The sequence below is a fragment of the Rhea americana genome, unplaced genomic scaffold (genome assembly GCF_003343005.1).
Source record: "Rhea americana isolate MKP2758 unplaced genomic scaffold, rheAme1 scaffold_77, whole genome shotgun sequence".
In the NCBI taxonomy this organism is placed as follows: Eukaryota; Metazoa; Chordata; class Aves; order Rheiformes; family Rheidae; genus Rhea; species Rhea americana.
Window position 1 is genome coordinate 3268345 of NW_028186945.1, and position 27562 is coordinate 3295906.

The following is a 27562-nucleotide window of genomic DNA, read 5'->3' on the forward strand; positions in this document are numbered from 1 at the left end:
CCTTTTACAGGATAGACTAAGAGAAATATTCAATCCTAGAGAAAGCTTTCAAAGAATAAGGACAGCTGAGAGAAAGGTGTCAAGCGATAACTATTATTAGCACAGAACAAGAGCAAAGGTAGGCAGAAGAAAGATGACTCAGAGGGCAGGTGCTGGGCTCCAATGTGAATTCTGGGGAAGCAGCAAGAAACGTGAAAAGCAGGATGGAGCTGTAGGCTGGGGTTCGTGGTTTTTGGGCAACAATCGCTCACCCAATGTCACCGCTACCAAAGGAAGAAAAAGGCAGCAGCATCTGCACTGTCTGTCAGCCATTAACTGCCGTATTTGTGATTATACTACCTGATCAACGACCCATTTGATTGCAGCTGTATTGGGAAACCAGCTGCCGTTGCTGCCAGTGAAGATAAGCAGCAGTGTTAGACTGGAGACATGTGGCTGACTGCTAGCGAGGTGYGTGCTGAGGCCAGTGGGCAACTGCTGGCTGTTGATAGGAAACCCACAAAATGAGAAATGTCACCACTCGGATACCATCACGCCTGGCACGCGAGAAGAACCCTTCAGTGCCGGGCTGCAGAGCAGTGCAGACCATGACCACAGCAGTGTCAGCAACGGAGGAGGAGGGTGCTGCTTCAGACCTTCTGCAGTATGCTGTCAAACAGCAAATGGAAACCTAGCAGAAGCAATTGAATCCAGAATTGCTTTAACTTTGGGGGATATACTTGAGGCCAGCTCTAGTTGAGTGCTCTCTGTATAAATTTTTGTTCTATGTGTCAAAGTACCTGATGAAGGAACTTAGTGTAAATCATATCGTTAGGAGCTGTAGGGTAGGGAGTGACTACCTGAAATCATTCAATGAAGGCTGGATCCTAGCTCTGTAGCTCAAATTGTTTGCTGAACTACACTGTCTCCTTGAAAAGTGGCACATTTTAACCTCTTGTAATTCACGTATGATTAGTATTATCAGCTCAACAGCACTGAGATAACTTCCTGATAAAAGGAGGAGCTGAACCGAGCGTAATCACTGACCTGAGCATGCAACAGTTTCTAATCAATATGTTCAGTACAAAAGCCCTCACTCTGTGCAATGTCAAAATAGTTTTAACACTAGATGAGCCTTCCAGTTGAGGTTTTGCCACTCTGCTTTGCAAATACTGCTGGACACATTGCCAGCTTTAAAAGTGTGACCCCACAGGCGGCTTCTGTTCTACCAGGTGGATCTGTCACCTGGGTTACTGAAGTAAATGATAGCCATACTGGGTTAGCACTCATCCACATATGGGGTGACATGGGGAAATGATGCACTTTCTGCAAGTGTTTGTCACTAAGTGTCTGCTGACAGTAAAGAAATAGCAATGAACCTTTCCCCTTGAGTTTTTTTTTCTTGAGTAGGCAAGGTTAATTTATAACTTACTTGGAAATTTGGGATTAGGGTATGGTTTTTTACTTTCTGAATTGTGTACTGAGTTGTGCACTGGAGTCAACGTTATGCAATACAAAATAGGTTGGGGAACTTGAGTCATTCTCCAAAGCAAGAAAGTTTCCTGTACTTGGAATCAACTCTGGCATGATCTCTAACAGCTAAGTCTTTTCCTGTGGACTGCATAAAGTGAAGGCATTAGAAAAAAAAAAAAAAAAAAAAAAAAAAAAAAACTGTCTTCTTGCATTAACAGAAGATGATTGAGGGAGAGAGAAATTTTTAGGAATGTTAATAATTTATGTATGACATGAGGTGAGGAAGAATACTTTATATTCCATCCATTTCTGCCTGAACAATTCTCACGTTGTCATCTTGTTCCCTGCTAAAACAAATTCTAAGCATTTCTAATGGCCAATAAACCTCATCACATTGTTCAGAGCATTTCCAAAATTCAGTTTGCACTTACATCAAGTAGTCTAATGTCGTATTTCTTTCCCAGGAAAGATCCCAATGAGTTTTACAGAAAGAACACCCCAAATCCTGTAACTACTGCTATTACAAAGAAAACAATACTAAGGAATATATATTGATTATAAATTATATTAATAAATCACCAAGATGTCATTTGGATGTGACTGGCTGATCTGATGCATCATTCATGCTGCTTTTGCAATTCTGCATTAAGAACTACACTGAGCAAACAAGGAATAGTGAGAAGCTGACAGTACTGGGTTACTAGAGATCTGTTAACTCTTTCAACATAAATAAAAATGACTGAAAGACTTGGAAGCAGGACTAGAAAGTGGTATGTTGGCTTAGAAGCATAACCAACATTTTATTTTGGTGCTGGTCTCATTTTATAATTGAAGATCAGTTTGAAATGTCATAGAAGGTGGAAAAAAAGCATTTGAGATCTATGATAGTTTAAAATATATTTTCTATTAACAGCTTTGGGAAGTTTCTTGAGTGAATGGTTATTTGCCAAAAATATAATTTAAGTGAGAGACACAAGCAGAGCATGTGAAAGCCATATGAAAAAGAAACTTCAAACTAGGTCTTCTTGTGGTCTGTATCTTTGAAAATTGAAAACTTAAGACCCTGTTCTCTTTCAGGCAATGAGCAACTTTAGTTGTTGGTTCAAATGGAAGATTTGAAAGAGTCTCAAAGTGCTTCAGAGCAGTAATACGTATGTACCATATACCGATATAAATGGCAGGAAGTTTTGTAGGGATTTGCATGCAGTCCAGGGTTTCTATCATGATGTTTAGCTAGATTCATCCATTTAGCCAGGTAATGTAGATCCAATCCCCATAGAGTTCACTGAAACTGAATTTCATGTAGCTGTTCTTTAATTATGTAAGGACACGCATGAGGAGCAAGCTAATTTTGCACATTACCTCAGAACTGACTAAACCACGGACTCAAGCCATTCATTGTTACTCATTCAATTGGGAAAGTTAAATATGACACAAAGTGTGCTGGATGGTGTCTGGCTGTACTCTCTCCAACATCAATGGGACGTTTGCCAATGACGTCAGTGGGTGGGGACTGGACCCTCAATCTCCATTCTCCAGTGCTAGTTTCTTTATTTGTATTTGTGAGCTCTACCYACAAATGAACAATTTTTTTCCCAAGCAATACAGCTTATATACACTTTCTATGCACCATTTCCATTAATTTCAGAAGATAAATGCATCGTGCCTTTCAGATAATGGGAGCTCTCTTGCCTTTATAAACAGTTTCACTTATTTATACTTTATCAACAGGTTTTACCAGAGTGACCCAGAACTGGAGAGGGATAGACACATATAAGTTGTAGAACAACTAAACCATTCTGGAAGCAATTGCTTTTGATAGCTGGTGCTACACAGGGCGATTCACTGTTACAAAAATCATTGCGGGGGGAAGTCGAGTGCTTGGTGTTGTTGAGGCAACTTCTCTTCTGCACCAGTTTGCTGTTGTGTTAGCGATATGGGTAATAGCTTTGTGATGGATGAGCCTGCAAAAGTTTAGACAGATTGACTTACAACAGTTACTCAGCTAACGTAGAAATCAATCGGTAAGATGAAGTGAAAGAAGTTCTGCTTTTGTAGCTTGTTTATAATTTATTGATGCAAAGACTTCCAAGTTGCCTGATCCAGAAAAAAAGGAGACATGTTAAATAGGAAGCCAYACTGTGCCCTCTGGCTTTTACCGTATGGATGAGAAAACGACTATCAGTATAGTGGCTATTAGAAAAGATGGAGAATTTTCTAACTGAACACTTCTCTGTCAAAACATGATAATTCAATGAAAGCAGAATGCTTTGTTTGGAGTTCATTGTTTTGCAGTTTTCTAGTATAACAACCAGATTTCTGATTAAACATCTTATTTTCTATTTTAAAAAAATCCAAATTGAAATGAGGCATTTTGATAACACCAAAATTAACACAGTGATTAAACAAAATAAAAAAAAACTTTGAGGTTTAAGAATTCACTCCATGTGAAATTTTACAATTTTTTGGTCTTATTGCATTCCACAGTCTGATTCCCACCTCTCTTGATTAGCTGTGCTTCTGGCCTCTGGCCATCATACTTGCATTGGGAAAGCTTCCAAACTCAATTGGAGAGTCAAGTTGTAAAAAGCCATCTTCTAGTTGGTTGGTTAGAACCTCTTGTTTTGTCATCTGTTCCTTTAGTGGAGAAAACTCCATAAATTTACAGTTGCTCTGTTGTAAAAAAGAATGGGTATTAGTCCACTTTCCTTTGAAATTCTAATTTAGATTAATTCTACTTTTTTGTGCCAGCAAAGCATAGGCATTTTTCAAAWCAGTTTTTAAAATATGAGCAGCCTTTTTGTAAGTAGTATTTATAGCATCTATTTAAGCCTATTGAATCCCTATTCTCCCACCTGACAAGCTTGATGGATTCACACATGCTACGTGTCCTGAAAGCTGAATGTAGTTTGTGCCAGTCTTCTGCTACAGAAAGAAAATGGAACTCCTGGTGATGGGCTCAAAGCCAAAGAAAAAAATCTGAACAGAGAAGTGTCTACTTAAAAAACAGTAGCAAATCTCAGGAAGAAATATTGGCAGCAATAGATTATGTTGTATATAATCTATAGCGGGAGCCGAGATTCAGCGAAGTTCCATTTCTGCTGAAATATAATGCAGGCCCTATATTCTTTCAAARTACAGTAAGATGCTTTAAACAATTCAGATTACAGTGAATGCCTTCTTCTAATAAAAAATCTCTCTGTGTGTGCACAAAGCCTGAGTTAGAAAGCATGGAATCTACATCTTTCTGTATCTTATAACCTGTCTGGCATTGTAACCTATACACTGGGACAGGTGTCCAGATCTCTACTCTCAGAGATTCAGCGGCTTCATTCTGGCTTACCTATGCTCTGCAGTAGTGTCGCCAAGACCTCATATGTCAGAATCTATGATCATGTTTAGGAAAACAAAACAGATTGAATAGATGGGTCATTCAATGTTTCTGACTTAAAGCAACTGATTTAAAACAGAAAACTGATTTAAAAAAGAAAAGACAGCTTTTGTCATAAATTTAGGATGAACAAGTACCCTCTCTATCAGAAAGACAGGGCCTTTGCATTTATCCCACCTATAATGTATTAAAAATCAGCTTATCATTCAGCTGATTAATCTATCTGCAGTTTGAACTTTTTCTTCCATTTCCAAACCCATAAACTGATAAGGCTGAAATGCTTGTGGGACTGCAACTAGAAAACGAGCAACAGCAGTCCTGTTTCACTACTGCATGATCTACACAATTTAGGATTAGATAGGATTAGTTCTTTTTTTTACTAAAATACTTCTAAAACTGGACATAGGGCAGTGAAAATAACACTCCTTCTTTACCAGAAAGGCTTGTAAAACTCTTCGGGAAAAGCTGAAGTCTGCTCTAGGCATTTTCTCACCCGCGTGGCTCCACCCAGCATCTGAAAATGTGATTCCAAATAGTGTTTACTAAAATGCAGAACAGTGCATGCTGTGAATAGAAGAAGTTTCATACTAGCGGTGTTAGCATGTATTCTAGGAAGGGATAGACTATTTAAAGAAGTCTCAATGTCATAAAGAGATGGTGAGTGCTATATAATCTGTGCATGCCTATGGTCTGTGTAGGCAAATACCAACTCCTTCTAAGTATTTCAGATGAGAGTATTTTAATTTATTTATAAACCTCACATACTCTGGAATTTTATTAGTCTGCATTCCACTCCCAGGAACAAGTTCCAAAGAGCTGCAGGAGTACAGAAAAATGTGAAGGGGATGGCTGTTTTGGGAGTGAATACAGGGCCTGTAAAGTCATGCCACTGAATGAGGAGTGATAGCCTCTTAAAGAAAAAACAGTTATCACGTAGAGGAGAGTGCTGTTTGCTTTGTAACTAGAGGCGTGATGCAGCAACATATACATGAATGAGAGAAAGGCAAAGAAACAGACAAGTCTGCAGTTGCTCTTAGTAGAGGGTTAGGCTGGTACGAGTAGGAACCCGAACATTTTGGCTCAGTTTCCTCTCTCATCTCAGTCGTGAAATCTCTCTAACACTTCAAGAACCAAATGTGATGTTTTTGTACTTTCAAGTCAAAGTGGAAATATAACAAAAGAAAATGATGTACAGTCTAAATTTCAGCCTCGCATTTCCATGCCTGAGTTTCTCTCAGCACCAACTGTAAAACTCAGGTATCTGCATTTGCCTCTCAGTTTATAGTCCAAAGATTAGAACAGCAGAAATCCTTATCCAACAAAGGAAAAATAACCTCTTTAAAGCTGCTCATTTTGCTCAGTTCAAGGTTTCACGTGTCAACATTCTTTTCTTTCTCATATTTAAAGAATTGTGACAGGAAAATTATATCTGCTCTTTGAAAGAATAGCCTATAGATCTATATATTCCATATCTACCTTTCTTCAGGAGGTATGTCATGTTTATCTCAGAATGTCATTCTTCTATACCTTACTACAAGTGCTACACTGTGAAACTGTCCTGAACCTATTTATAGCCACCTGTGAGTCACAGAACTTGAATTCAGGAAATCTGGATGGTAATAGTTTATCTAGGACACCTGTCATTTCAAGATCTGTCTGTAAGGAACCTGACACTCAGCAGGACATAGCAAGGCTATGCACGCTGAAATGCCACTGAGACTACCGTGTTCCTGGAGCTGCTGTACTGGAGCAATGGCATGGGAAAGAAGAGCAATAACCTTCGCTCTCTAAGAACATGTCTGTCTGCAGAATGCTGCATGATTTGTGTCTACCACATATCTTAAACATCCAGTAAATCYGATCTGATTTTAGCATTTGACATTTTGGCATCTGATTCTGGCATTTGGTGACTTCAACATCAATTCATGTTAGTTTGTTGTCCCTTCTAAATAGCTGTCAGTTCTTGGATACAGTTACATTTTTGTAGATTCTTTGCAAGAAGATACTTATATTCTGTAATTGAAAGATAGAATAAACAAATTGAAATGAATTTTATCTTGGAAATTATATGCCCAGCACAGAATTCAGATCTTCTGCATAATTCCACAATACAGTACAAAGAAGTCGTGAATCTACTTAGTTGCAAAAATAAATCAATTATCAATTCATCCATCACCTATCACTAACAAGGCAGAGAAAGCGAACTAAACTAGGTTCTGCACTATAAAAAGAAGAAATAGCATCTCCATATCAAGAAATGACTTCCTTGGCAAGGGAATGATATTAATCAGAGACAGGAACCATTTACTTTCCAACTGTATTTGCCTTTCTGAGCAATTTCTGAATAAAAATTAGATAGGATTTGAATTTCCATTAATTGTACTTTTGCCCTTCCATCACTTAAAGAACAGTGTATGTATGTCCAGTGTTGCAGGCAGTTGCCTGCAATAATATAATCACTGAAAATGAGCTTGCCAAGGGATCTCAAGAGATTGTCTAGTCCAATTCTTGCTTTGAAGCAGGAGAGATATGCCTTCATTGTTCAAGCCAGAGGTTTGTCTTGCACGTTCAATAAAATGTGGGGTGGGAAAGACCTTAGGGAGAATGACAGAAAAGGAATGTTATTATCCGTTGCTAAGAACTGAGTTACAGGATGCACTCCGCTGCAGATCCCAGATCATCGGAAGTGACTACGTAGCGAAACACGACGTTCACTTCTGAACACTGACTCTCCTGCAGTAGTTCTTTGGTCCATGTCTTTCGCACTTAAAATTATTTATTAATAAAGATTTGGCCCAGTTTCACTACTACTTTGCATGCTTTTAAGCAAGGATTATGTGATGGCTACAAAATGCACTGTGCATCAATACATTGTATGGATGGCCACAAAAACTGAATGACAGGATAAACAATTCTTAATAAATTAGCCTAAATTCCTTTTGTCCTTTCTATCCTACTCCCTACAAATAGATTCAAGACACGTTCATCTCATCCCTTTCATTTAGAAACAGGTTTTTAAACCGTTGCTACATCCAGCTTGATAGTATTACGGTTGGTTGGTTGGAATATTACCATTAGGAAACTTTGCTCACAGTCTACAATTTGGGGCCTGCTGGTCCTTCTCCTTTGGCACAGAAGTATGTTTCTTTCATCCCTCACCTTGTTTAAGCCCTACAGTTTTCACTGGAAAAAAAAAAAGAACGCTCCAAGCCTTCTGAAAGCACTCAATTCTATTTCTTCATAGGGGATTTTGTATGTTCTTAATTATTTGTAAATCTAAACTCTTGCTCCAACAAACTAGTATGTTTAAGGCCCATTAGCCAAACTATAAAATACTATAATATCTGGATAGCTCATCTCTTACTGCAAACTCTACCTCTAATTAGAAAACCAAGTTTGTCATGAAAAGGGCCTCAATGTCACATGACTGGACTTGCATAAAACTTGCTAAGCTGTTTTTTCAGAAACACAATACTTTCTATGAACTTTATTTCACCTGTATTAACATTACTGGTATCAAAACAGCTGACGAATGAACTGCTAAGGCACAATTAATTGAGTACCTAAAAAGGGCCAGGAACATCAAAGCATTGTTAGCCCTGCCTTAATGTTCCTGGCCCAACAACAAATATCTGTAAAGACAAAAATGATATGTTCTGTGCCTTCCATTGAAAAATTGAATCAAATTCAGAAAGAAAGCATGGAAAGAGATGTGTTGGGCAGAGGAAAGGTTGTAGCATTTTACACTGAAACATAAATACTAAGTAAAATCAGTCATGTAAAAATGCCAGTGATGCTATTTGAAGAACTACTGCTACTCCTAATAAGTAAGAGTGAAACCTCACTACTTCTCTCCTATTCAGTGAAGCAGTGATAAAACTTTCAACTATGATATTTGATGCATGTCCAGTTAACACATTTGTAGTTACATGTCTTTATATAGTAGCCTGTTAGCAGTTTAACACTATACCAAATCACTACGCATCTCACTGAAGCTGTTCATTTTCAGTCTGAGTATGACTGAACACTCTGTATAGAAGTCAGTGGAGCCAGTTTAGACTTGCTGAGAATCTGGCCTGAAGTTCTTCGTCTTAGCTGTTCTGGTGAGAAATCTATTTTCAGCAATATGTAGACTGAAAAAAAACCTTACGTCACATAGTAACTATATTTAACCAGAAACACAAACAAGGTAACTTCCCAGCCAAACAAAGATGCATCACTAATGACAGATACAAAGATAAAGATACCACAGAATGTTTTTAAATAAGCTAGTCTCCTAATATGGACTCAGCATATTTTCCTCCAGCAAAGCTTTTCGCAGAGGTAAGTCACTAGATATTGACAGCCCATTCCAATATTAATTTAAAAAAACTGTCTTGGTTTCTGCAATGCAAGGGCTCAGCAAAGGGTACCAAATCTGTGGAAAACAGGGTAATAAGAACAAACACTGAGGCTGAAAAAACTCTTCACAGAAAGGTGTAGGAATAACTTGGTTACCTCAGCAGCCCTGTGTTGCTTGTTGAGGGTAGACAGTCAAACCCAGAGACCACCTTTTTAAAGGAGTCTGTAGCCGTTTTTTGCTTGAACATATGCCATTCACATCAGATGTGTCCATCTGTAGTATAAAGCCCACAGCTAATCTGCTCTTGATGCAAGGCCTAGCATTTGCATGCAAAAGTCATATGCAGGGACCCATTTGCACTTACATATGTAGAAGATGACATTTTGAAAAACTGGCTCCTAGAATCATTCCTTCTGTGACTATTATGCAGCCATCTGTACAAAAGTAGCAACCAAACACTTTGCCATCAGCAGTGTGCGAGCCTTTCAGATGTGACTGGTAGGAAGTGGGGTTTTTTTCCCTTTGTCCAAACTTAATTTCAACAGAAAATTGGATTTTCAATTAATAACATTTTTCAACATAATGTTAGATATGTCAGTTTTCACAGAATCATAGAATGGTAAGGTTGGAAGGGACCTCTGGAGATCACCTAGTCCATACAGGAATTGAACCTGTGACCTTGGCATTAGCAGCACCATGCTCTAACCAACTGAGCTAAACTGAATCCTTCCTTTTCTCACCTCTGCCAAACATAATTGATCTGATAGGTGCCATGCATGTTCATACCCTCTGACTTCAGTTTTCTCTGCAGCACTGTAATCAGGGATTCTTGTRACACATCCTAGCAGCTCATCAAGATAAGTGTGATCTCATGAGGGACTGTGGCTTACAAAAAGAAGCATTACCTCAGATAGCACAACAGTATTTTGGAAAAAAAATCAGTGTTCTCTTTCTTCTCCCACTTCCAAAAGCACAAAAGAAATCCAGTGAGGAAAGAATTTTCTTTCAAATTCATTTTCAGTTCATCTGATTTCTTTGCATTAAGATCAATTTAACATCCTCTGCTTAAACCAGGTACAAACTGATCACTGCTCTGCTCTCAAGAAAATATGCTGTGATCAATGGTGTGGATGGACAAAGTATGCAATGAGAGAGGCATGAAGGGCAGGACCTCGGATGATGAGAACCACATGTGGAATCCATGGGTCATGCACCATGCAAAATGCTCAGTATGTTAAACCTCTCAGAGGATACACTTTTCAGACTGCAGTAAGCCTAGTTTCAATTACTAAATACGCATGATACACATGGTGCATGTTAGATTGCATCTGACTCAAATAACCCAAACATGGGTAACGGCCAATGAGAGAAGCCATCACAGAGTCATGAAAACAACAGTGTGGCAATTTTCCAAAATATGCTGAAATAGGACACATGCCAGGACAGGTGTTCTCTACCTCCACAAACTGTGCTAAAAAAGTTGATTAGAAAAGTGGAACAGTGACTTCTATTTGTCATATTACTCTTTGTAAATATTCATTCCATTTTATCCTTCCTCAGGATTTTATGAGAGCAAGGTCATATGAAAGATGGGATTTTTTCAATGAATCATAATCACTTTTATATTCTCTCAATCTTCTGCTGGCTATACTCTAGGACTGTGCACAAAAGCAATGAAACTGTTATATAAAGAGAATTTGAGTCACTGAGAACAAAAAAAATAGAACGAAAAGGCCTTCTACACTTTAGCTATGTACGTGGGATAATTTTGCTCTCAGTTACATAATTACTGGTATCTGTTCAATCAAAGGTTTTTACCCATGAAGCTGGAAAAAAATTACTCCTCCTAAGGAAACATTCCTGCAAACCAACACCTTCATAGAAAAGAATTGTTGCGTAACACTTTACTGCCAAGATAGACAAAGTCTATGTTCCCTTAAAGACAAGATATTTAACATTTGACATTTTTTCCTCCCTCTTTCCTTCACATCTTGCCTTTACAAGAATACTGAATACAAGAGAAAAGCAATCATATCCCACTATGGTACTGCTTTTTTCTCCCATCCCACTTCCACAGCATTTTATACACACTTTTTGATATGCTGAATTATTGCAAGACAGGACACAAGACAATGACAAAACATCATCTAGAAGCCAGTGGACTTGGAATTTCATTTTGTGTATGTTTGAAAAGGGCATTTTAGCTCCCAGTCCTCAACTAACAGCTGAAATYCATCAGTAGTGCTTTGTTGTTGCTACCAGAAACCTTTTTGAGCTGGGTTTTAGGGAAAGACAACATCAGGTAGGTGACAGCTTTTATGAAGTAGATTTCCCTCGCTTCAGGCTGACATCTATTTCCATAGAAACAGAGGGGGAAATGGACCATTAGCATCCACAAGTCAATTTAAGCTACAATTGGTCAATTTCAATCATGGAAAAAGACCCTGAATTAGTGAAAATGGCACTTTTAAAATGACCCTTAAAAAATCTTTTAATGTATTTTTCTGTACTTGCTAAGCTCAGTTTTGATGGAACAGAGTCACAAAGGCCTCTTAGAGCCAGCAGGGAAGCAGAAGGTGAGGATAAGAACTGTAGGTCATATGCAACAGCTGGATGTAAAAAGCAAAACAAAAGGCATCTGAAACTTCAAGGTTCTAACGTCCCAAAATTTAAATATCAGTTTAAAATTGTTGCTTTAATACAGTGACTTTTTAGTTAGTATCTTTATCTGAAAACCAAATTCTGAAATTGCTTTAACAACTGCAATATACTCTTCAATAATTATTTTCCTTGGATAGGCGCACTTACAGGAGAGAAGCAGGTATCTAGGTCACAGTAATATTTGGTTAATAATCATATATATTATGATACATTGTTTTATCAATGCAGTCTACCCACGAAGATGTAAAAGATGCAATTCCAAAGTATTCTTTGCTATGTAATTGTAGAATGATGAGTTACGAGAACGCTAGACTCAAAGTCTCCTGAGATTATAGCTTAGCAGTATGGTACAGATATGAACCTCGCACTTCTTTTATTGTAGTGTAGCCCCATTGCCATTGATGATATTATTCCTGCTCTCTAAGCATGAAAGCTTCCTTTGTGGGAAATCAAGGCAATCAAAATCAGTTCTGCAGTGGCTATGCTGAAGCTTAAGGGTGCATGTGACATGCTCTATTTGCACATTACATCAACCACAATATTCTATTGCCATTTTTGCCCTGTCTTTTGTATGCAGTTTTCAGTCTACATGTTCTTTATGGAGTGTGTACCCACTGTGCAAGGCTTTAAAACCTTCAAGTAGAAATCTACTACAAAATCATACTTTTACTTGGAGATACAGCAGTAACATTTCTGCATAGGATTTTGGATGCCTGGGGCTCAGTAGTTTCTCCTTTCTTTGGATGAGTTTGACTCTCTCCACAGATGGTTAAAGGCTGAAAATTACATACTTAGTTGTTTTTTTTCAGGAATTCTGCCTGATTTCTACACTGCATTGATATAAAGGTCAAATTCCATCAGCTTCTGCCAGAGAATTCTCTAAATTTTGTTATTTTTTTTTCCAAGACACACAGCAAAGTAGAACACTTGCCTTAAAAATGTTTCAACTTTGGGGAAATTTCTTAATTTATTTTCTTCCAAATTAAACATTATCTTTGTATAGTATTTGTTGATTTCTGTATTTAGCTCCTTTATTTCATGTTTAGTCTTCAGCATTGGGTTGAGTCCTTTTTTCTCAGCCTCCAAAGCGCTCAGAAGTGAAAAAGAACATCGTGTTCCTGCAGACTGCCCAGGACACATGCTYCACAGCTGTGCCAAGTTTGCAGCTGACCAATTGGCCTACAACGCAAGAAGACTCATTTTCAAAATTTACAATCGTTTTTTTAATGTGTGCCAGATAGGCCAATTCATTCTGAGACTTCTTTGATTTTATTGACGTTTAGAGCTTCATCCAGTTCCCAGTGAAGTCAATGGTGCCTTTCCAATCCATGTAGCAGTACTTGGATGAATCTGTAAGTGAGCAGAACTTTTTCCTGTCACCTATTTTACCCACTGAGACATTCAAAAGATCACCACTCCTCATTTTGTGATGTTGGATAATGACATTGATCCCGGAATTTACAGGATGTGAATTTATCAAATCAGAAGACACAACTGACTTAAACTAACAAATTCCACACATTGTCTCTCATGAAAATGGCAATGCTAATACGAATGGTGTTATTCTGTTTGATTTGTTCCAGAAATAATGTGTGCCTTTTAAGATCCGTAAGACCTGCTCCCTGAATGTGGTTGGCTTGTCCAGATGAAGGGAAAACATGAACAAGCAGACTTTCGGCATCTAGTCTAAAATATTAAGATGTGATTTCATTAGTAGAATTTTTATAACAGTGGAAGCAGGCATAATTCAACCATAAAATGTTTTGATTAGAGTTTAATGTCTGAAACTATTTCAGACTGAACATTTCAGTTTACAGAGCATATAAACAGACTTCTGAAACTCAGCATTTGCAAAGATGAAATCATAAGCTGGAAGACTCCAAACCCAGATGACATTTGAATCTGTAGCCAACAACAGCATCCACTCTGCAAAGTAAAACCGACAGGGCAGCAGCGTCGTTAGTACATGCGCTTTAAGCACAAAAAGCCTGTATATTGTAGAAGCCACTTATCAGGTAAATGTTAAAAAAAAAAAAAAAAAAAAAAAAAAANAAAAAAAAAAAAAAAAGGTAAAAATAGTAAGAAGAGAACTGAGAAGTTCAGGGCTTTCCATTCCAACCAATCACCCAAATATAAGTGGGAAATGAAAGGAAATGAAATAGAGTAACACCTCTCCCCATTTACTAGGAAATTTGTTTTACCAAGTTGAAACACTGCCCTACTGGTACAGCATACATAAAGAGGAAGGAGGTGGCAAGATACCTTATTCACCGAAAGAACTGGACTTTTTGGTGCCCTACTTTACTCTCCCCATCTGAGTCTCATCTTCCTTTATYCCTGGGAAACATGTAGAAGAGACAGAAATTACAAAGATCAATTCTTAGAAGAAAAGAAAGGAATATCCGACCCATAGAAGAGTCAGCACACACCACTCCTTCTCCTACACTTCTGGTGAAAGATCATAAACTTCTAATGATTCCAACAGAGTTGAAAYTGTCACTCTCGGGAATCTCTGATGTTCGAATTCATGGTTTCTTAGGACTCTAGATTCCTTAAATTGATAGCTCTTCATGCACATTCATTTGTGACAGGATTGTTCACTCCAGAAAGTTATTAGACSAGGACTCCTGACAACAAAAATGTCCAAAAATGGACAACAAAAAGTTGTCTACTGTATGTCACAAAGAAATGTGATTTGTCTGAAATGGAGCTAAATAAAGGTGAGATATCAAGAAAAGTTTTTAGCAGTGATCTCTACTGGAATATGAAATGCTACCCCAAATATCTCAGTGGGAGAACCACTTATATTGCTACTGGTGAGGGCTCTTGAGAATAGGCTATATGGATAGGCTTTATTTCGGTATGAAGAACACGAACTAGAAGTACAGTGGGTCCTTTCATCTCCATTTTTTTCACTACTAAACATAATTGAAGGTATACTATTAAAAAAACTGACAAAAGGTACATAAGTCTTTTTTTTCACTTCTGTAAAGAGTAGGAAAATGCTATGAAATCCTAACATTATAGTTAAGAGGAACAATAGGCCTAAAACCAAGGAAGTATGGAAGAAATGATGTTAGACTGCAGAAAGAAAGAATAGATCTTCTCTGAAAAACAAGCAAGGGAAGGATAAAATGTATGACATTGCTATCACTTCCATTTGATAGTTTTCTTTCTAGTAAGTGTTTCATTCTCAGTTGTTAGTATTGTTTCCCAAAGAGAAAAAGAAGAAAAAATCATAAAAAGCTGACATCCTCTCTCAAACAAAATGAGAAGATTAAGGCCAAAATCAGAAAAAGCAATATACCAAAACACGCAGATAAGTTTCTTCCATGAGAGGTTATACTCTCCCATTTACCAACTACACCTGTAAGAAAGGAGGCTGCATAAAATACCCTCAGAATAATGCACTGGTAAGGCCAGTGCATTGATTTGTTCCTACAGGCACCAGGACTGCAGTTACAGTCACACTGCAGGTCTTTAAACGGAAGCATGAACTGAACCGCAAGGCAAATGGAATTGGCCCTAGAACRTGACAACAGAACTGGCTCCTCTGAAACCCTAACTGAGGTCACAGTGACACTTGTTTTGATCATAAAATCTCTTCTTTAGCAATATTAATGAAAAAATAAGCCTAATTCTCTTTTTAGCTTATTTGTAGCAATGGTGTTTTGGATTCTGAAACAGAAGCAGATAAATGCTCAATTATGAATGGTTATGTTTTCTGAAATAATATCAGGTTTCATATGGACTAATAATTCGTTTGGAAAGTTCCTAATAAAAGTCCTAGACACAGAAGAGGAACTTGTAACTAGTTTCTTCTCAATTACTTTCACTTTCAACACTGCCTCAGACAATATTCATATATTGCCCACTGAAGAATTCCAGCTTTCTTTGAAGAGATAAGCATACCCACTGAAAAGATGGTCTCATAAAAGATTAAAGTTCCTTTCCATATCAACAACAAATTAGTCATGCATTTTCACACTGTTGCACTCTGAAATCAGAAAAATATAAATTATTAAATATTCTTATACTCTACTTACAAAAGCAACTATTTTAGTTAATTGCTAATTTTAGTGTGGCTTAAAAACAAATGAGAAAATGTACTGTAAATGTTCGCACTCAAATACATAAAGTGTATTCTACCAGGAACAATATTAGTACTTAACAGTATTTAGGGAATAATTCATGATAGAAATAAGTCTTAATACAAAAACAGTTGCTGTAAACTTCATTTTCCTACATAGTAGTATAAAAATGGATCAAGATATTTAAGATACTATTTCTGCATTACAGATGGCTTATAACTAAGACTGTACTTTCTTTCCTCCTGTAGTGGAAGATATTTTTACGGGCAGACATAAGTATACGGTTATATGCACTTGTGACTATTAAGAAACTTGTGTTGTAACCCAGTGACAAAAGTCAGTGCAATCTTATCTATTGACAAGATGAATAATTATGACATGAATATTTAACACTTTAACTTCATAACATTCCAGAAAGTGAATCCTTTAAACAGATCTGTCTGAATTACACTCTTTTACTAGCAACAAACTGAAATACATAAATAACCTAGTGGCATAAACAAATGCATGCTGGTTCATTTCAGGTGAGGAATGACAAGTAGGCTTCAGCAGGGCTCAGCACAAGCACATGGGACTATGTGATTTGCTTCCTTTGTGGGATGGGATATTACAACAGTTTTCTACGGAATAAACTGTCCTTCCGTATAGGAAGGGTAGGTCCTGAGACTGTTAATGAATGTTCAATGGAATGTATTCTACCTGGAGTTATGATCCAAAGTGGACACATTCAAAACAAACATCAGTCAGCAAATTTGTGGCATGATGTAGAGGACTGTGCCTGCCTCTTAAAGCAGTTCTATGAATTAAAAATACATATTCAAACATTAAAGCTACCACAGAGAATGTTCTTTTTTTTCCTATTCATGAATCAAACTCCCACTGGATTGAGTTGGTGATTCATCACAGTGCTACATCAGGATCTTGTCCAGCTTTTCTGTAGATAAGAAAGCTCCAGCACACAGGCAGTGGCCAGATGAGGTGGACAGAGCATTTATACCTTCCTTTCCACTTAGACTAACAGTGTAAACAAAAGCTAGTGTGAAGCCAGGATTGCTGGACTGGCAAAGATTTAGATCCATGACACCAGACCTATATTCCCTAGGCACATACGGGAAGAAAGAAATTGTAAGTTAATTCTACTGTTATCATGGATCAGGTTCAGGATGGAGTTCATATGCAAAATATGAGCACACTTGCCACAGTCTGGCCATGTAGACTCCTAGCAAGTCTCTCAACCTAGTTCTGCTCTCCTCCAACAGATCTGTGTGTGTTGCTTGATGCATCCTGAAAGAGAAGTCATTGCCACTAGCCAGAGTCTAACTGCAGGGCAAGTGCCAAGACTCATGCTCTTCGTTGTGAAAGTCCACAGTTTGATTCTGACTCTTTACTAGCACCCCTGAAAATGGCAGTCCTCATTTTTCTACTCTACCAAACTGCACCAATGAATCAAGGTCAAGATGTGAGTACATCCCAATAACGTCTACAAGAGAGCACGTCTCCAATAGAAATAGCACCACAATATTTTCCAGGATTGGCATGAGCAGTATAGAAGCTGTATGGGTACAGAAGGGGAGCCAGTTATCCACTGTGCAATCATGACCAAGTATGAAAATCAACGGAATCACTCCTGTACAAACCAGAATAGAATCTAGTCCAAGCCCTCTGTGTACCCTTCGCCATACAGCTCTGCAGAGCAGGACTGTTTTCGCAAGGCCTGCTTCAATACGAAACAGAGCTGGTGCTTGGAYCCCAGTGCCGTATCTCTCCACAGGGCAGATACCAATGGAAAATGAGAGCAGTGGATCATGCCTGTTGCTCCAGCACTGACAGCAACCCTGCAGCCAAACTACTAAAGAGATCTGCTTTTCTCCTAGAAATGGTTACAGAAGAGATATTTTCTCCCTTCTCTATAATCACGCTGGCCTCACCACCCAGCGTAGGCATGCTGCCATACATAAGCAGTCTCAAGGAGGTCTCGTTTGACTGAGACAGCCAGAGAAACAGACTGAAAACCCTGCTGTGTTCATGCAGAGAGGGAATACTGAGGGAAGACTCTTCAAGAAATACTGAGTCTTCAGGATGAATACTGGCATGGGAAATAAAATCTTTATTTCAGAATACCTCCACTGTTTTTACTTGCCGATGCTGAATAAGATTTCATGAAGTGCTGATATTATATGAAATATAGCACTGTGCAGGAAACAAACTCACCAGGCTTACTGGAAATGTTTAATTCCCATTTTAGCTGTTTTATTATTATAGGGGGTCCAGATACACAGATCAGGCATTCATATAGCTTTTTCTTGTTCCCACTGTAAGTACTGGAAGAAAATAAAGTTTTAATAGACTGTTACATGACCACAGTCCTGACAGAGAAATGTCAAGCTTTATTAAAAGATACAGAATATATTATATTCTCCAACACTCAGTAAGGTAAGATTTCCAGCCCACAGCCAAAATGTCTATAGATTATAAGCTCCTTGACTTTTCTTTTAAACAACTGGGCTTTTTTTTTTCCAAGTCATTATTCCATAACCCAATAACTGAAATGCTATTCTGAACATCCTCTGTATTATTTTGCAGATCAACAGCAATCAAAGAAAACCCATAGTTAAAGACAGAGGGGAAATTCCCGGTGATTCAAAGTGGGTTATCTGGGTTACAAATTAAACAGGCCCTGTCTTCTCCCAGCTCTCCCGAGTGCAGTACCATGGTGCTGCATGTACAACACAATACGCACTGCTCGTCGAGGCCTCCGCCTGCTTCTTCTGAAAACAGAATCCCTAAGGATAGCTGCTTACAACTTCTTTCAAAGACAAATGTACCACACACACGCCTATAACTCAATTTCCATGTGGCTTATATTAGCCATATTCTTCCATTTTGCTGTTATTACACGCAACTGAGAGCCAGCTGTAACTAGACAGAAGCACACAATGCAGGTAAGGCATAGCATAGGCTCACCCAATTAGAGCCTCTTTGAGTGACACTGAAGTCATGAATACTTAAACCACTGTGGCATCTAAACACCTCCGCAACAGAGCAATGTACCGACATTGAAGAGAAGCCACCCTTGCAGAGATACTGGCCCTCCCTGGACCACCATTTTCTGCCATCTAGCCTTCCAGAGAAAGAAGGCTTGTTATCCTCAGGTGCTGCACGCCAGCCTGAGAATGGGCATTTGCTTCCCACCGTCCAGCCCTTTGGCAGTTTTGAGTTCAGGAACATACAACAGCAGTCACACTGCTTTAATAGCATTTGCTCTCATGAGCTCCTAAGAAAAGGTTTGCTGTACCAGCAGTTCTTCCGTATTGCTTTTAATTGTGTTGGCCTTCATGGTGCGCTTCACCACATCAGTCTGTTACGCTCACTATACGTTTTCATAAGAGTTGCTCCAAAAGCTGTTCACTTCTCCAATGCTTTTTTTTTCTTTTATCCAAGCCATCACCTTCTTTTTCTGGAAGGACTCATGAAAATCAGACCATTTTCCTGTGTCACATCTAAGACTTTTTTTAATATGTTGACTGTTGTCTCAGTCCATTTCTGTACTGAGTTCAGCCTATTTCTTATCTCTCCAAGGCTGTCATGAGACACTCTGCATGATCTGGCTTACGATATGACACAGCTGATGAACTRTAACTGCCCCAGATTCCTCCACTTTAACAAAGTGATGCTTTATGAAGCAGACCAGAGGGCAACGCTGTCTCTTTAGGAGCTGGTGAGCCTACCATAAACCACAATTGCATCACACCAAGGGATCTCTTTTCAGCAGCCGTTTGCACTTCATAACGTATCTTCTGCTTCAGGCTGTCTGCACAATCAAACAAGGGCAGCGACAAAGCAAACTCTGCTCTGGATAATCTTTCCTCATGATCTGAGGGAATCGTGGCATCTTTGCACCAATTTTTGCTTGTCATCCAAATCCATGCCATCCAAAGAAAAAAAAATCCCCAACCCCCTAAACAGGTACCAAATACTAATTGAGATTATGTGGCTCTGTTCTAGGATCCTTTCCCTCTATAAAGGTTGTTAGGAAATACTCCCGTTCCAAAGTGCATTTCATAGCAGAAACTATACAGATGTGAAGTATTTGTTCTCAAATGAAATGGGCAACAACAACGTACGAATTGTTGGCTAAAGGGCAGACTATCAGCCTTATCTTTGAATTTCCATGCTTTTCGTCAGACCTTGAAGCCTTACATTAAAACAGTGGTTTTCTTTTTTTCCCCTCTTTTCTTTGTGGTTTAACAGATAAAGTCATAATGGGAGGAGGCTTTACTGCTTTTGCTGCATGTAAAAACATTAAATTATTCTGTTATTCTGAGGTTCACTGATAGGATGAAGATGCCAACTGAACACTAAGGATAGCATTTTCTTGTTCTGCTAGTAACAGAGGGCTTCTTTGATTTGGTTTTTCAGTTTAGCAAATTCCTGATGCAATTGTCTTGATATGAGCTCTTCAAATTTTTACTTCCATCTTTCCCCAAAATAACACTTCTTTTTCCTGTTCTTTTATTTTTGTAAATAAAGTAATTTCTAAACCACTACTAAATTCATACTAAAATATGTTAATTCAAGCACATTTCTCAGATTCTATTTTTCATACTATTTAAAAGATGTCCTAATAGTACATATCAAATAAATACTCTTATGGAAATATCACATACAAAATATTGGCTCTACCAGATTCAAAATGAAAATAAAACTAATTCAGATTTCGTGGAACCATAGAACTGCAATTTAATTTAGGTTGGAAAGGACCTCTGAGGGTCATCTATTCCAGCCTCCTCAATTTGCTCCAAACAGAGCTAGCTTCAAAATTAGATCACTTAAATATAAAGAGGTCCAAATACTACCTGCTCATATAACTAAGTGCTTGTTTCGTAACGGTATTCATTTAACAGTTTTGTAACATTTTCAGGACAAGGCATATCTTCTTGTAGTACAGAAATTCTGAGGTTGGTAGAGAACAACACAAATGCTCTAATGAAATAACAGGCAAAGTGGAAAAAAAATAGAAGGCTCCCCCTAGAAGAGGGAGTACTGTGTCCAGTGCTGGTCTCCCTAATACAAAAGAGACACAGAGCTACTGGAGCAAGTTCAGCAAAGGGCTACTAAGATGACTGGAGCATCTCTCATACGAGGAAAAGTTGAGAGAGTTGGGACTGTTCAGCCTGCAGAAGAGAAGACTGAGAAGGGATCTTATCAATGTGTGTAAGTATCCGAAGGAAGTTGTAAAGAGCATGGGGCCAGATTCTTTTCAGTGGTACCAGGAATAGGACAAGAGACTACGAGCACAAACTGAAACACAGGGAGTACTGTCAACATAAGAATAAACTTCTTTACTGTGGGGGTAACAGAGCACTGGAACAAATTGCCCAGAAAGGCTGTAGAGTCTCCATCTTTGGAGATATTCAAAATCATCTGGACATGATCCTGAGCAATGTGTTGTAGGTGAACCTGCTAGAGCAGCGGGTTGTATCAGAAGATCTGTAAGAGTCCCCTCCAACCTCAACCATTCTGTGATTCTGTGAAAAACAACGGCATGCAGCATGTGTGTGCATGTGCATGGAAGAGACTGTGTCCTGTAGCAGCAAGGCAGAATTAGCATAACCCCTGTTGGATTCACTTTGCTGTTCCTATCAGAGGAGTAGGTAGGAACAGTAAAAACAATTTGCTGCATTGCACTGGCACTTGAAAGAGTAAGGCAAGTGTTTTTGGCCTTCATCTTTCATTCTCTCTACTTATTTAGCTATAAGGGAGCTTGTCTTTGTTGGGTACACCTTATAGCATCCACATGATCATTTTATGCTTGATAAAATGACAGTTGTCAGGTCACATGACAATATTTACCAACAAAACAGGTCAAAGTTTTATTGCTCTGTGGTTAGATTTCAGCAGAATACCATGATAAAGCTAATTAATCATACTGCAAATTTGTTCCCCCCCCCAAAAAAAAAAAAAAAGAAAAAGAAAAAGCAAGCAAGCAAGCTCTGGCCCATCAGATTAAATAGCAACTATTCATTCTTGTTTATGGCTTCAATAATAATAGAAGAATCCCTAACCCAAGCTGCTAAAGGAAACTAAATATGCTTTGTTTTGGCCCTAAACTCCTACTGGATTCACAGGATGGGCCCTAGTTTTATATTTGCTTCCTAGTACTGTGATTGTTAGAGATGTCACTCAAAATGCATTTTATGTAAGAGCAACCGTTACATGTCACTGCCTGGCAGAATTTGGATTATTCATGCCCATATTGTAATGTATTTCTGAGGCCTGACAAAAACATGTCTAAATTGGCACGCTTCCCAAGGCTTGGTCTTGCACCTTATGCACTTTGCAAAGAAGGGAAGGTGCTGCCTATCCAGTAGCCATACTGAGATTTACTGTGATTGGTAACTCTCATGAACAGTTGATTTAAGGGGCTACAGTATCTCAGACAACTGGTAATAAAGTATGACCTTTTCCATCTTGATGCTACTGGAAAAAACTAGGCAACTTTTATTCTATATAGATCTGTACCAAACGACTAGATGGTCTCAGCCTAATTTAAACTTCATCTGTCTGCTACTCAGACTCAGCTCATTACTGTAGGATGCAAATTTCCATGTGATCAGCTGTCAGTACTGAAACCTACAATGACGTTTTAGGGAAACAGTCTTAACAGAAAACACATCTAAAGACGGCCATGGAAATTTAGATACATTATTTCTCCTGGGTGTCTTATTACTCTTGGGGGTCTTACTCAGACAGTGCTGATAGACATCAGGTGCAGAAATGACACAATGTACGTGAAAACCTGCAAGATTACTGTTCACACTGAACCATTTGTCTACATAAAAAACATGTGAGTCTTGAATGGCTATCAAGCCTAGACTTTTCTATCAGTGAGTGCACAAGCACTGAAAGAGTAGAAGAGGAATTACACATAGATTTCATAAAAAGCAGAATCTATGTTTATGTAATTTGACTTGATTGAAAAATAAACACAGATGCTGCATGTGCAGATATATTTATAACATTATTTTATCAATTTTGCTGTGTTTCAGACACGGAAAAATATTGTCTATTTATGTCTGCAGACATAATAATCTGTAGATCTGAAAAAATCATTTTTCTTTTAGATTTAAGAAGTTTCTTTGACAAAATGTAAATCTTCATTAAAATGTTTAGTTTTTTGAAAATTATGAGACCAGAGAAAAAGACTGCATAAAAAAAAACAACTTTCAGATTATTAAGGACAGTTTGCTCTTTACTACAAGCAAAACATTTTGAAGGCTTTTCATAAATGCAAAATAACTTCTGATTGTGATTTGCACATAGAGATCTTATTTTCCATTAGTTCTAGTGTTTTAGAAATTTGCTCTAAAGCAAATTGGAGAAACTGTTTTCTAATAGACACTATTATGGAAGTATGGTCTTCTGATTTTATGACTACGGAAATCAGTTTTTTGGGATACAGTATTGGAGGGGCAAGGAACTGATTCTGGACCACTGATTCTGACAGGAAAGTTTAAGTATGAGAAAGTATGGTATGTCAGGGTTTGTGTCTTCTTCAGATAATTAATATACATAGAGATCCATAAAAAGACTCCAGTGATCATTCACTCCATCTCCCTATCCAAGGTAGGACAACCTTTATCTGTGCTAGACAGCTGTTTGACTAGCCTACTCCTAAAAACCTCCAGTAATGGAGATTCTATCACTTTCTCCTGGAAAATGAAAAAAAGTCATCATGTCTACCATAGCACGAAATGAGTTAGAAACGTCTGTAAAGGGAAACTTGATTGATTAGCTCAAATACAGACATTTATTGCTGATGTCAGCTTTTTGACGAAACAGATCCCCCATTCTATCCCTCTGACAGACCTGAAATAAAATACAAATCAAATTGTTCTGTTATGCCCAGCATGACTGGCACACTGCAGGCTTGCTTCCCTGATTCTTAATATGACAGGAAGCTTTGCTAATTTATTTCCTGCATTTCTCTATCTTATTTTTAGCTCACTCTTTTCCTTTATATGCTAGAATACTTCTAAGTAATGAAAGAACTTGCTTTTCATGCTACTGTTTTGTTTTCAGAAACACATTTAAACCACATTTTTGGGCAGTCATATTCTTTTTGACCTAGCTATGACAGAAAACATCACCATTCACAGGCTTTGATGCTGTTCCTTCTTATGATATACTTTATTTATTTTCTATTTAATTCATGTTTACAGCAATTACGAACAGCTTTTCCTGTTGTTTTCCTGACTTCCCACTATGGTAATTCCTTCAGGAATTTTACATGAGTCATTTAGCAGTGTGTGCTAGAACAGTTAAAGTTACACTGTGCAAATTAATTTTCATGTTTGGGAGAAAGAAAGAATACAAGCATTGATTCTCTTTCAACTTCAACCCTTAAATCAGCTGGCTGAAACCCTGCTGCTGCAGGATGGTACAATGTTATATCAGGAGTCACAGGACTTTGCTCTGAACTTAGCAAACAACACATATCATTAACATTTATCACACCTAAAGTGTATTCCAGTAGAATTTCCTTCTGCTGCCTCCTTTACCCTTGCCAACATTATCCCAGGAGACCACTTTCAGTGCTGATGTAATCCATTGAACTAGGTAACTTACCTTAGGAACGGATTTGCCTTGATATCTCAAAAGAAAGAAATCTCCCTGCTTAAAATCTGCCAGTAATGAACACAAATGTAGTTCACCGGTTGTAGTAACAGAGATCTGATGCCTCGGGAACTTTGCTTTTCCCACAGAATCTTTTTGATGATGTTTTGTTTCCTCTCTTCCATACTTCAAAATTTCCTTTCTGAGATCAAGCTGAACTTTTTTTGCTAAAGGAAAGGGAACTTCCAGGGTAAATTCTCTCCTGTATTGCATAACCTTTACTAAATAAAGTCTGCCCAGAGGTAAGATGTGAAGGTTAAAATAACCTGACTGCTACGAGTATGGAACGAGTATTTCACTGTATTCCCTTAAGCAGCCTCTGGCAGGAATGCTCCTCAAGAGATCCTGATGGATGGAGATTAAAGTTGTCTTTCTTAGTAAGCACTTCAAGTGTGTATGGCTTGTACTGGATAATCCAGCTGTTGTAAATTGAGCCTTCTATCTTTATTTTGCCCTTACTTCTGTCTTTTCCTCTTTCCTTTGAATGCTGGGCTTGACAATTACTCCTGTTTATATGTTGCCTCAAATGACTTAACCTTTCAACTGGTCAAAAAAATTCAAGAAATTTTGACCTAACCAAGCATGCCTACAGACACTACTCACACTGTAAATTTTATATGTAGAAGCTTTATGTGATCCATAAGGCCTCCATCCAAGCACGTAATTGAAGGAGGACCCAGGTTTACAACTCCTGCATCTTCCTCCCTTTTGTATCAAGCCTTACACCAGAGCAGTGCTTCCTAATCTTCTCAGAGCAAACCTCATGGCCTTCTCCTGCTCAGATTACACACAGACAATGATCCCTGGGGACACTGGGATAATGCCTGGGAAGGAGACAGGTCAGGACAGTAAACAGTCCCAGGCATGAGGGAGCTGGAGTGACTTTGGGAGAGGAGTTAAAATAGACCTGACAAAAAGGCAGCAAGGGTTGCTGCACAAAAACCTGCTATCATTGCTCACCCCGCCTCTTGGGTACTTCTGCTTCTTTGCCATGAGTGAGTTCAGGGAGGAAATCTAATAAAGAAAGCAGGCCCAGACGCTTGGCTACTACAGAGGGGGTGCAAGAAGGTACATTCACCTCTAGCTTAGAGACTTTCTCCTACAGTGAAGGATGCAGCACCAGCAGGGAGGGAGCAAAACTGTCAACTCTAGCCCTGCATTTCACCTGTGGGACAAGTCTAGTCTTGTCCATTGGGAACTCTTACTCCAGAGGTTTTGAGTTCCCTTAAATCCTCCATTGTCAGGCCAGTGCCCAGGACTGGCATTCCAACTAGCCAGTCTGTCTAATCCCCTTCAAAATCCATGCTGTTTTTGCCCTCAGCAACAGTGAATGCCAGAGACAGCAGTCTGGACAGAAGAAATGGAACATTCTTTCTTTACTCTGTTTCTGCCTGCGTTTTCAATCCCACAAAAAATACATGAGACGAGGGCTGGCATTTCTCTCAATAACCTTCAATGTTAGTATTATTTAGTATTTAAATTACAACAATGCTTTTGCTCACGTACACACATGGTCTTTGTTCTGAAAGAGTACTAAATTCAAATGTCATGCTGTGTGTTTAGACTGCCAGATACTCTAATAAGAGCACTGTTACCTTTGTCTGGGCACCGGATCCTGGAATTCTCTTGCTGTAACCTCATGGCATTCTATCACACCTTGCGTTGTCAGACCCATCCTGCCATCCCAAGAGGCCTTTGGAGCTGTCACTTCCTCTCATCTGTAGTCCCGGAGTAAGTTAAGTCCTAATGAACTAAGGCAGAAATGATTAACAGATGTCAGAAAATATTCTTCTAGTTTGTCTTGGAAGCTTGCAGAGAAAGTCAGGAACTCAACCGGGGAAAACACCCCTTCCAAAGCATAAGGAAGATGCCACAGAGAAGCATCTAAATATATACATATATATCTGATAGGAGATTTCTGCTTTTTTCTCCACGCTCAGTACAATGAAATTCCTCATCTTAAAACATTTTTGAACACATCTCCAGAAGTCCAAGGATTCCAAAAGCATGTACTTTCTTTCAGGTGCTCTAATGTAAAAATTACATCTTGTTGTAGTAAAACTGTTTCACTTTTTGTCTTAGTTGTCTGTGCTCAGCATATGAGCTAATTTGCTTTTTAAGAAGGCGCAATTGCCAAATTACAGCAAGGTAGCCTCTTCCCTTCCGCTCAGCCAACATGTACTTGTGTTCTGATCACAAGACTTCAGGCCGTAGGTATTTCTGGATATCTACGTTACTTCACCAGATTCACAGTTCCTCACACAGGATTTCAAGAACTGATCCTTGCGGTCTCTCCAGACAGGTAAGACTCTTGTCCATGTCCTTATGTCCTCTCTTCATAGTCAGAACCATCTGTATGGTTTCTCTAACACATAAACAGTCTTCCTAAAACCCACAGAGAGCACAGCTGCGAAAGTTTTCTTTGGCCGGGAGACCTGATCCCACCCCATCATTTTTCGTGTACCTTACCGCAGTGGCACCTACCTGTGCCACTGCATCCGGCACAAATGTTGTCCTTGCTTTCGAAGTGCCACGCATCGTTTGCCCCATTCAGCCACCCCCTGCGCAGACACCTGGTTCACCGGGCCGTGGCACCGGCCCCACGAGCCTTCAGCTCCCCGCGCTGCTGCCCGGCCCTTCCTTCCCTCCTCCCTGTTACACCTGTGCTTAAGCCACTTTCTCCTCAGCCTGGGTGACACTTCCAGGAACTGCGACAGGGTAACTCGTGTATGTGTGTACTTAGGATTTAACAGGTAGAGAGACCTGTCCAGCCGCAGCACACATACCTGCTGCTGCGCCCTCGCGCTGCCGGATCCACCTTGGCCTGTAAGCTCCTCGGGGCAGGGAACGTGTCACTCTGTGCCCTGCCGCACGGACCTAGCGAACCTGGGCACCACCGGGCCGCCATCAGCCACGAGGCACCGAGGGCCCCGGCTGGGCCGCACAGCC

General features: G+C 39.0%; 1 long non-coding RNA gene across 2 annotated transcripts in view; it reads right to left on the minus strand.

The window, feature by feature from the left end:
* The window catches only part of LOC146585755 (uncharacterized), a 158421-nt gene extending 130865 nt beyond the window's left edge, over positions 1 to 27556 (minus strand). Inside the window, exons 1-3 of one of the 2 annotated variants that reach the window (XR_014897951.1) lie at positions 27400 to 27556; positions 26209 to 26364; positions 3326 to 4125 (exon numbers count right to left, since the gene is read on the minus strand). This is a non-coding gene — a long non-coding RNA (uncharacterized LOC146585755). Of the gene's footprint in view, positions 1 to 3325; positions 4126 to 26208; positions 26365 to 27399 lie in introns of those variants that run through there. The other variant, XR_014897950.1, reaches the window with a different exon arrangement.
* Positions 27557 to 27562: the final 6 nt, after the last annotated feature.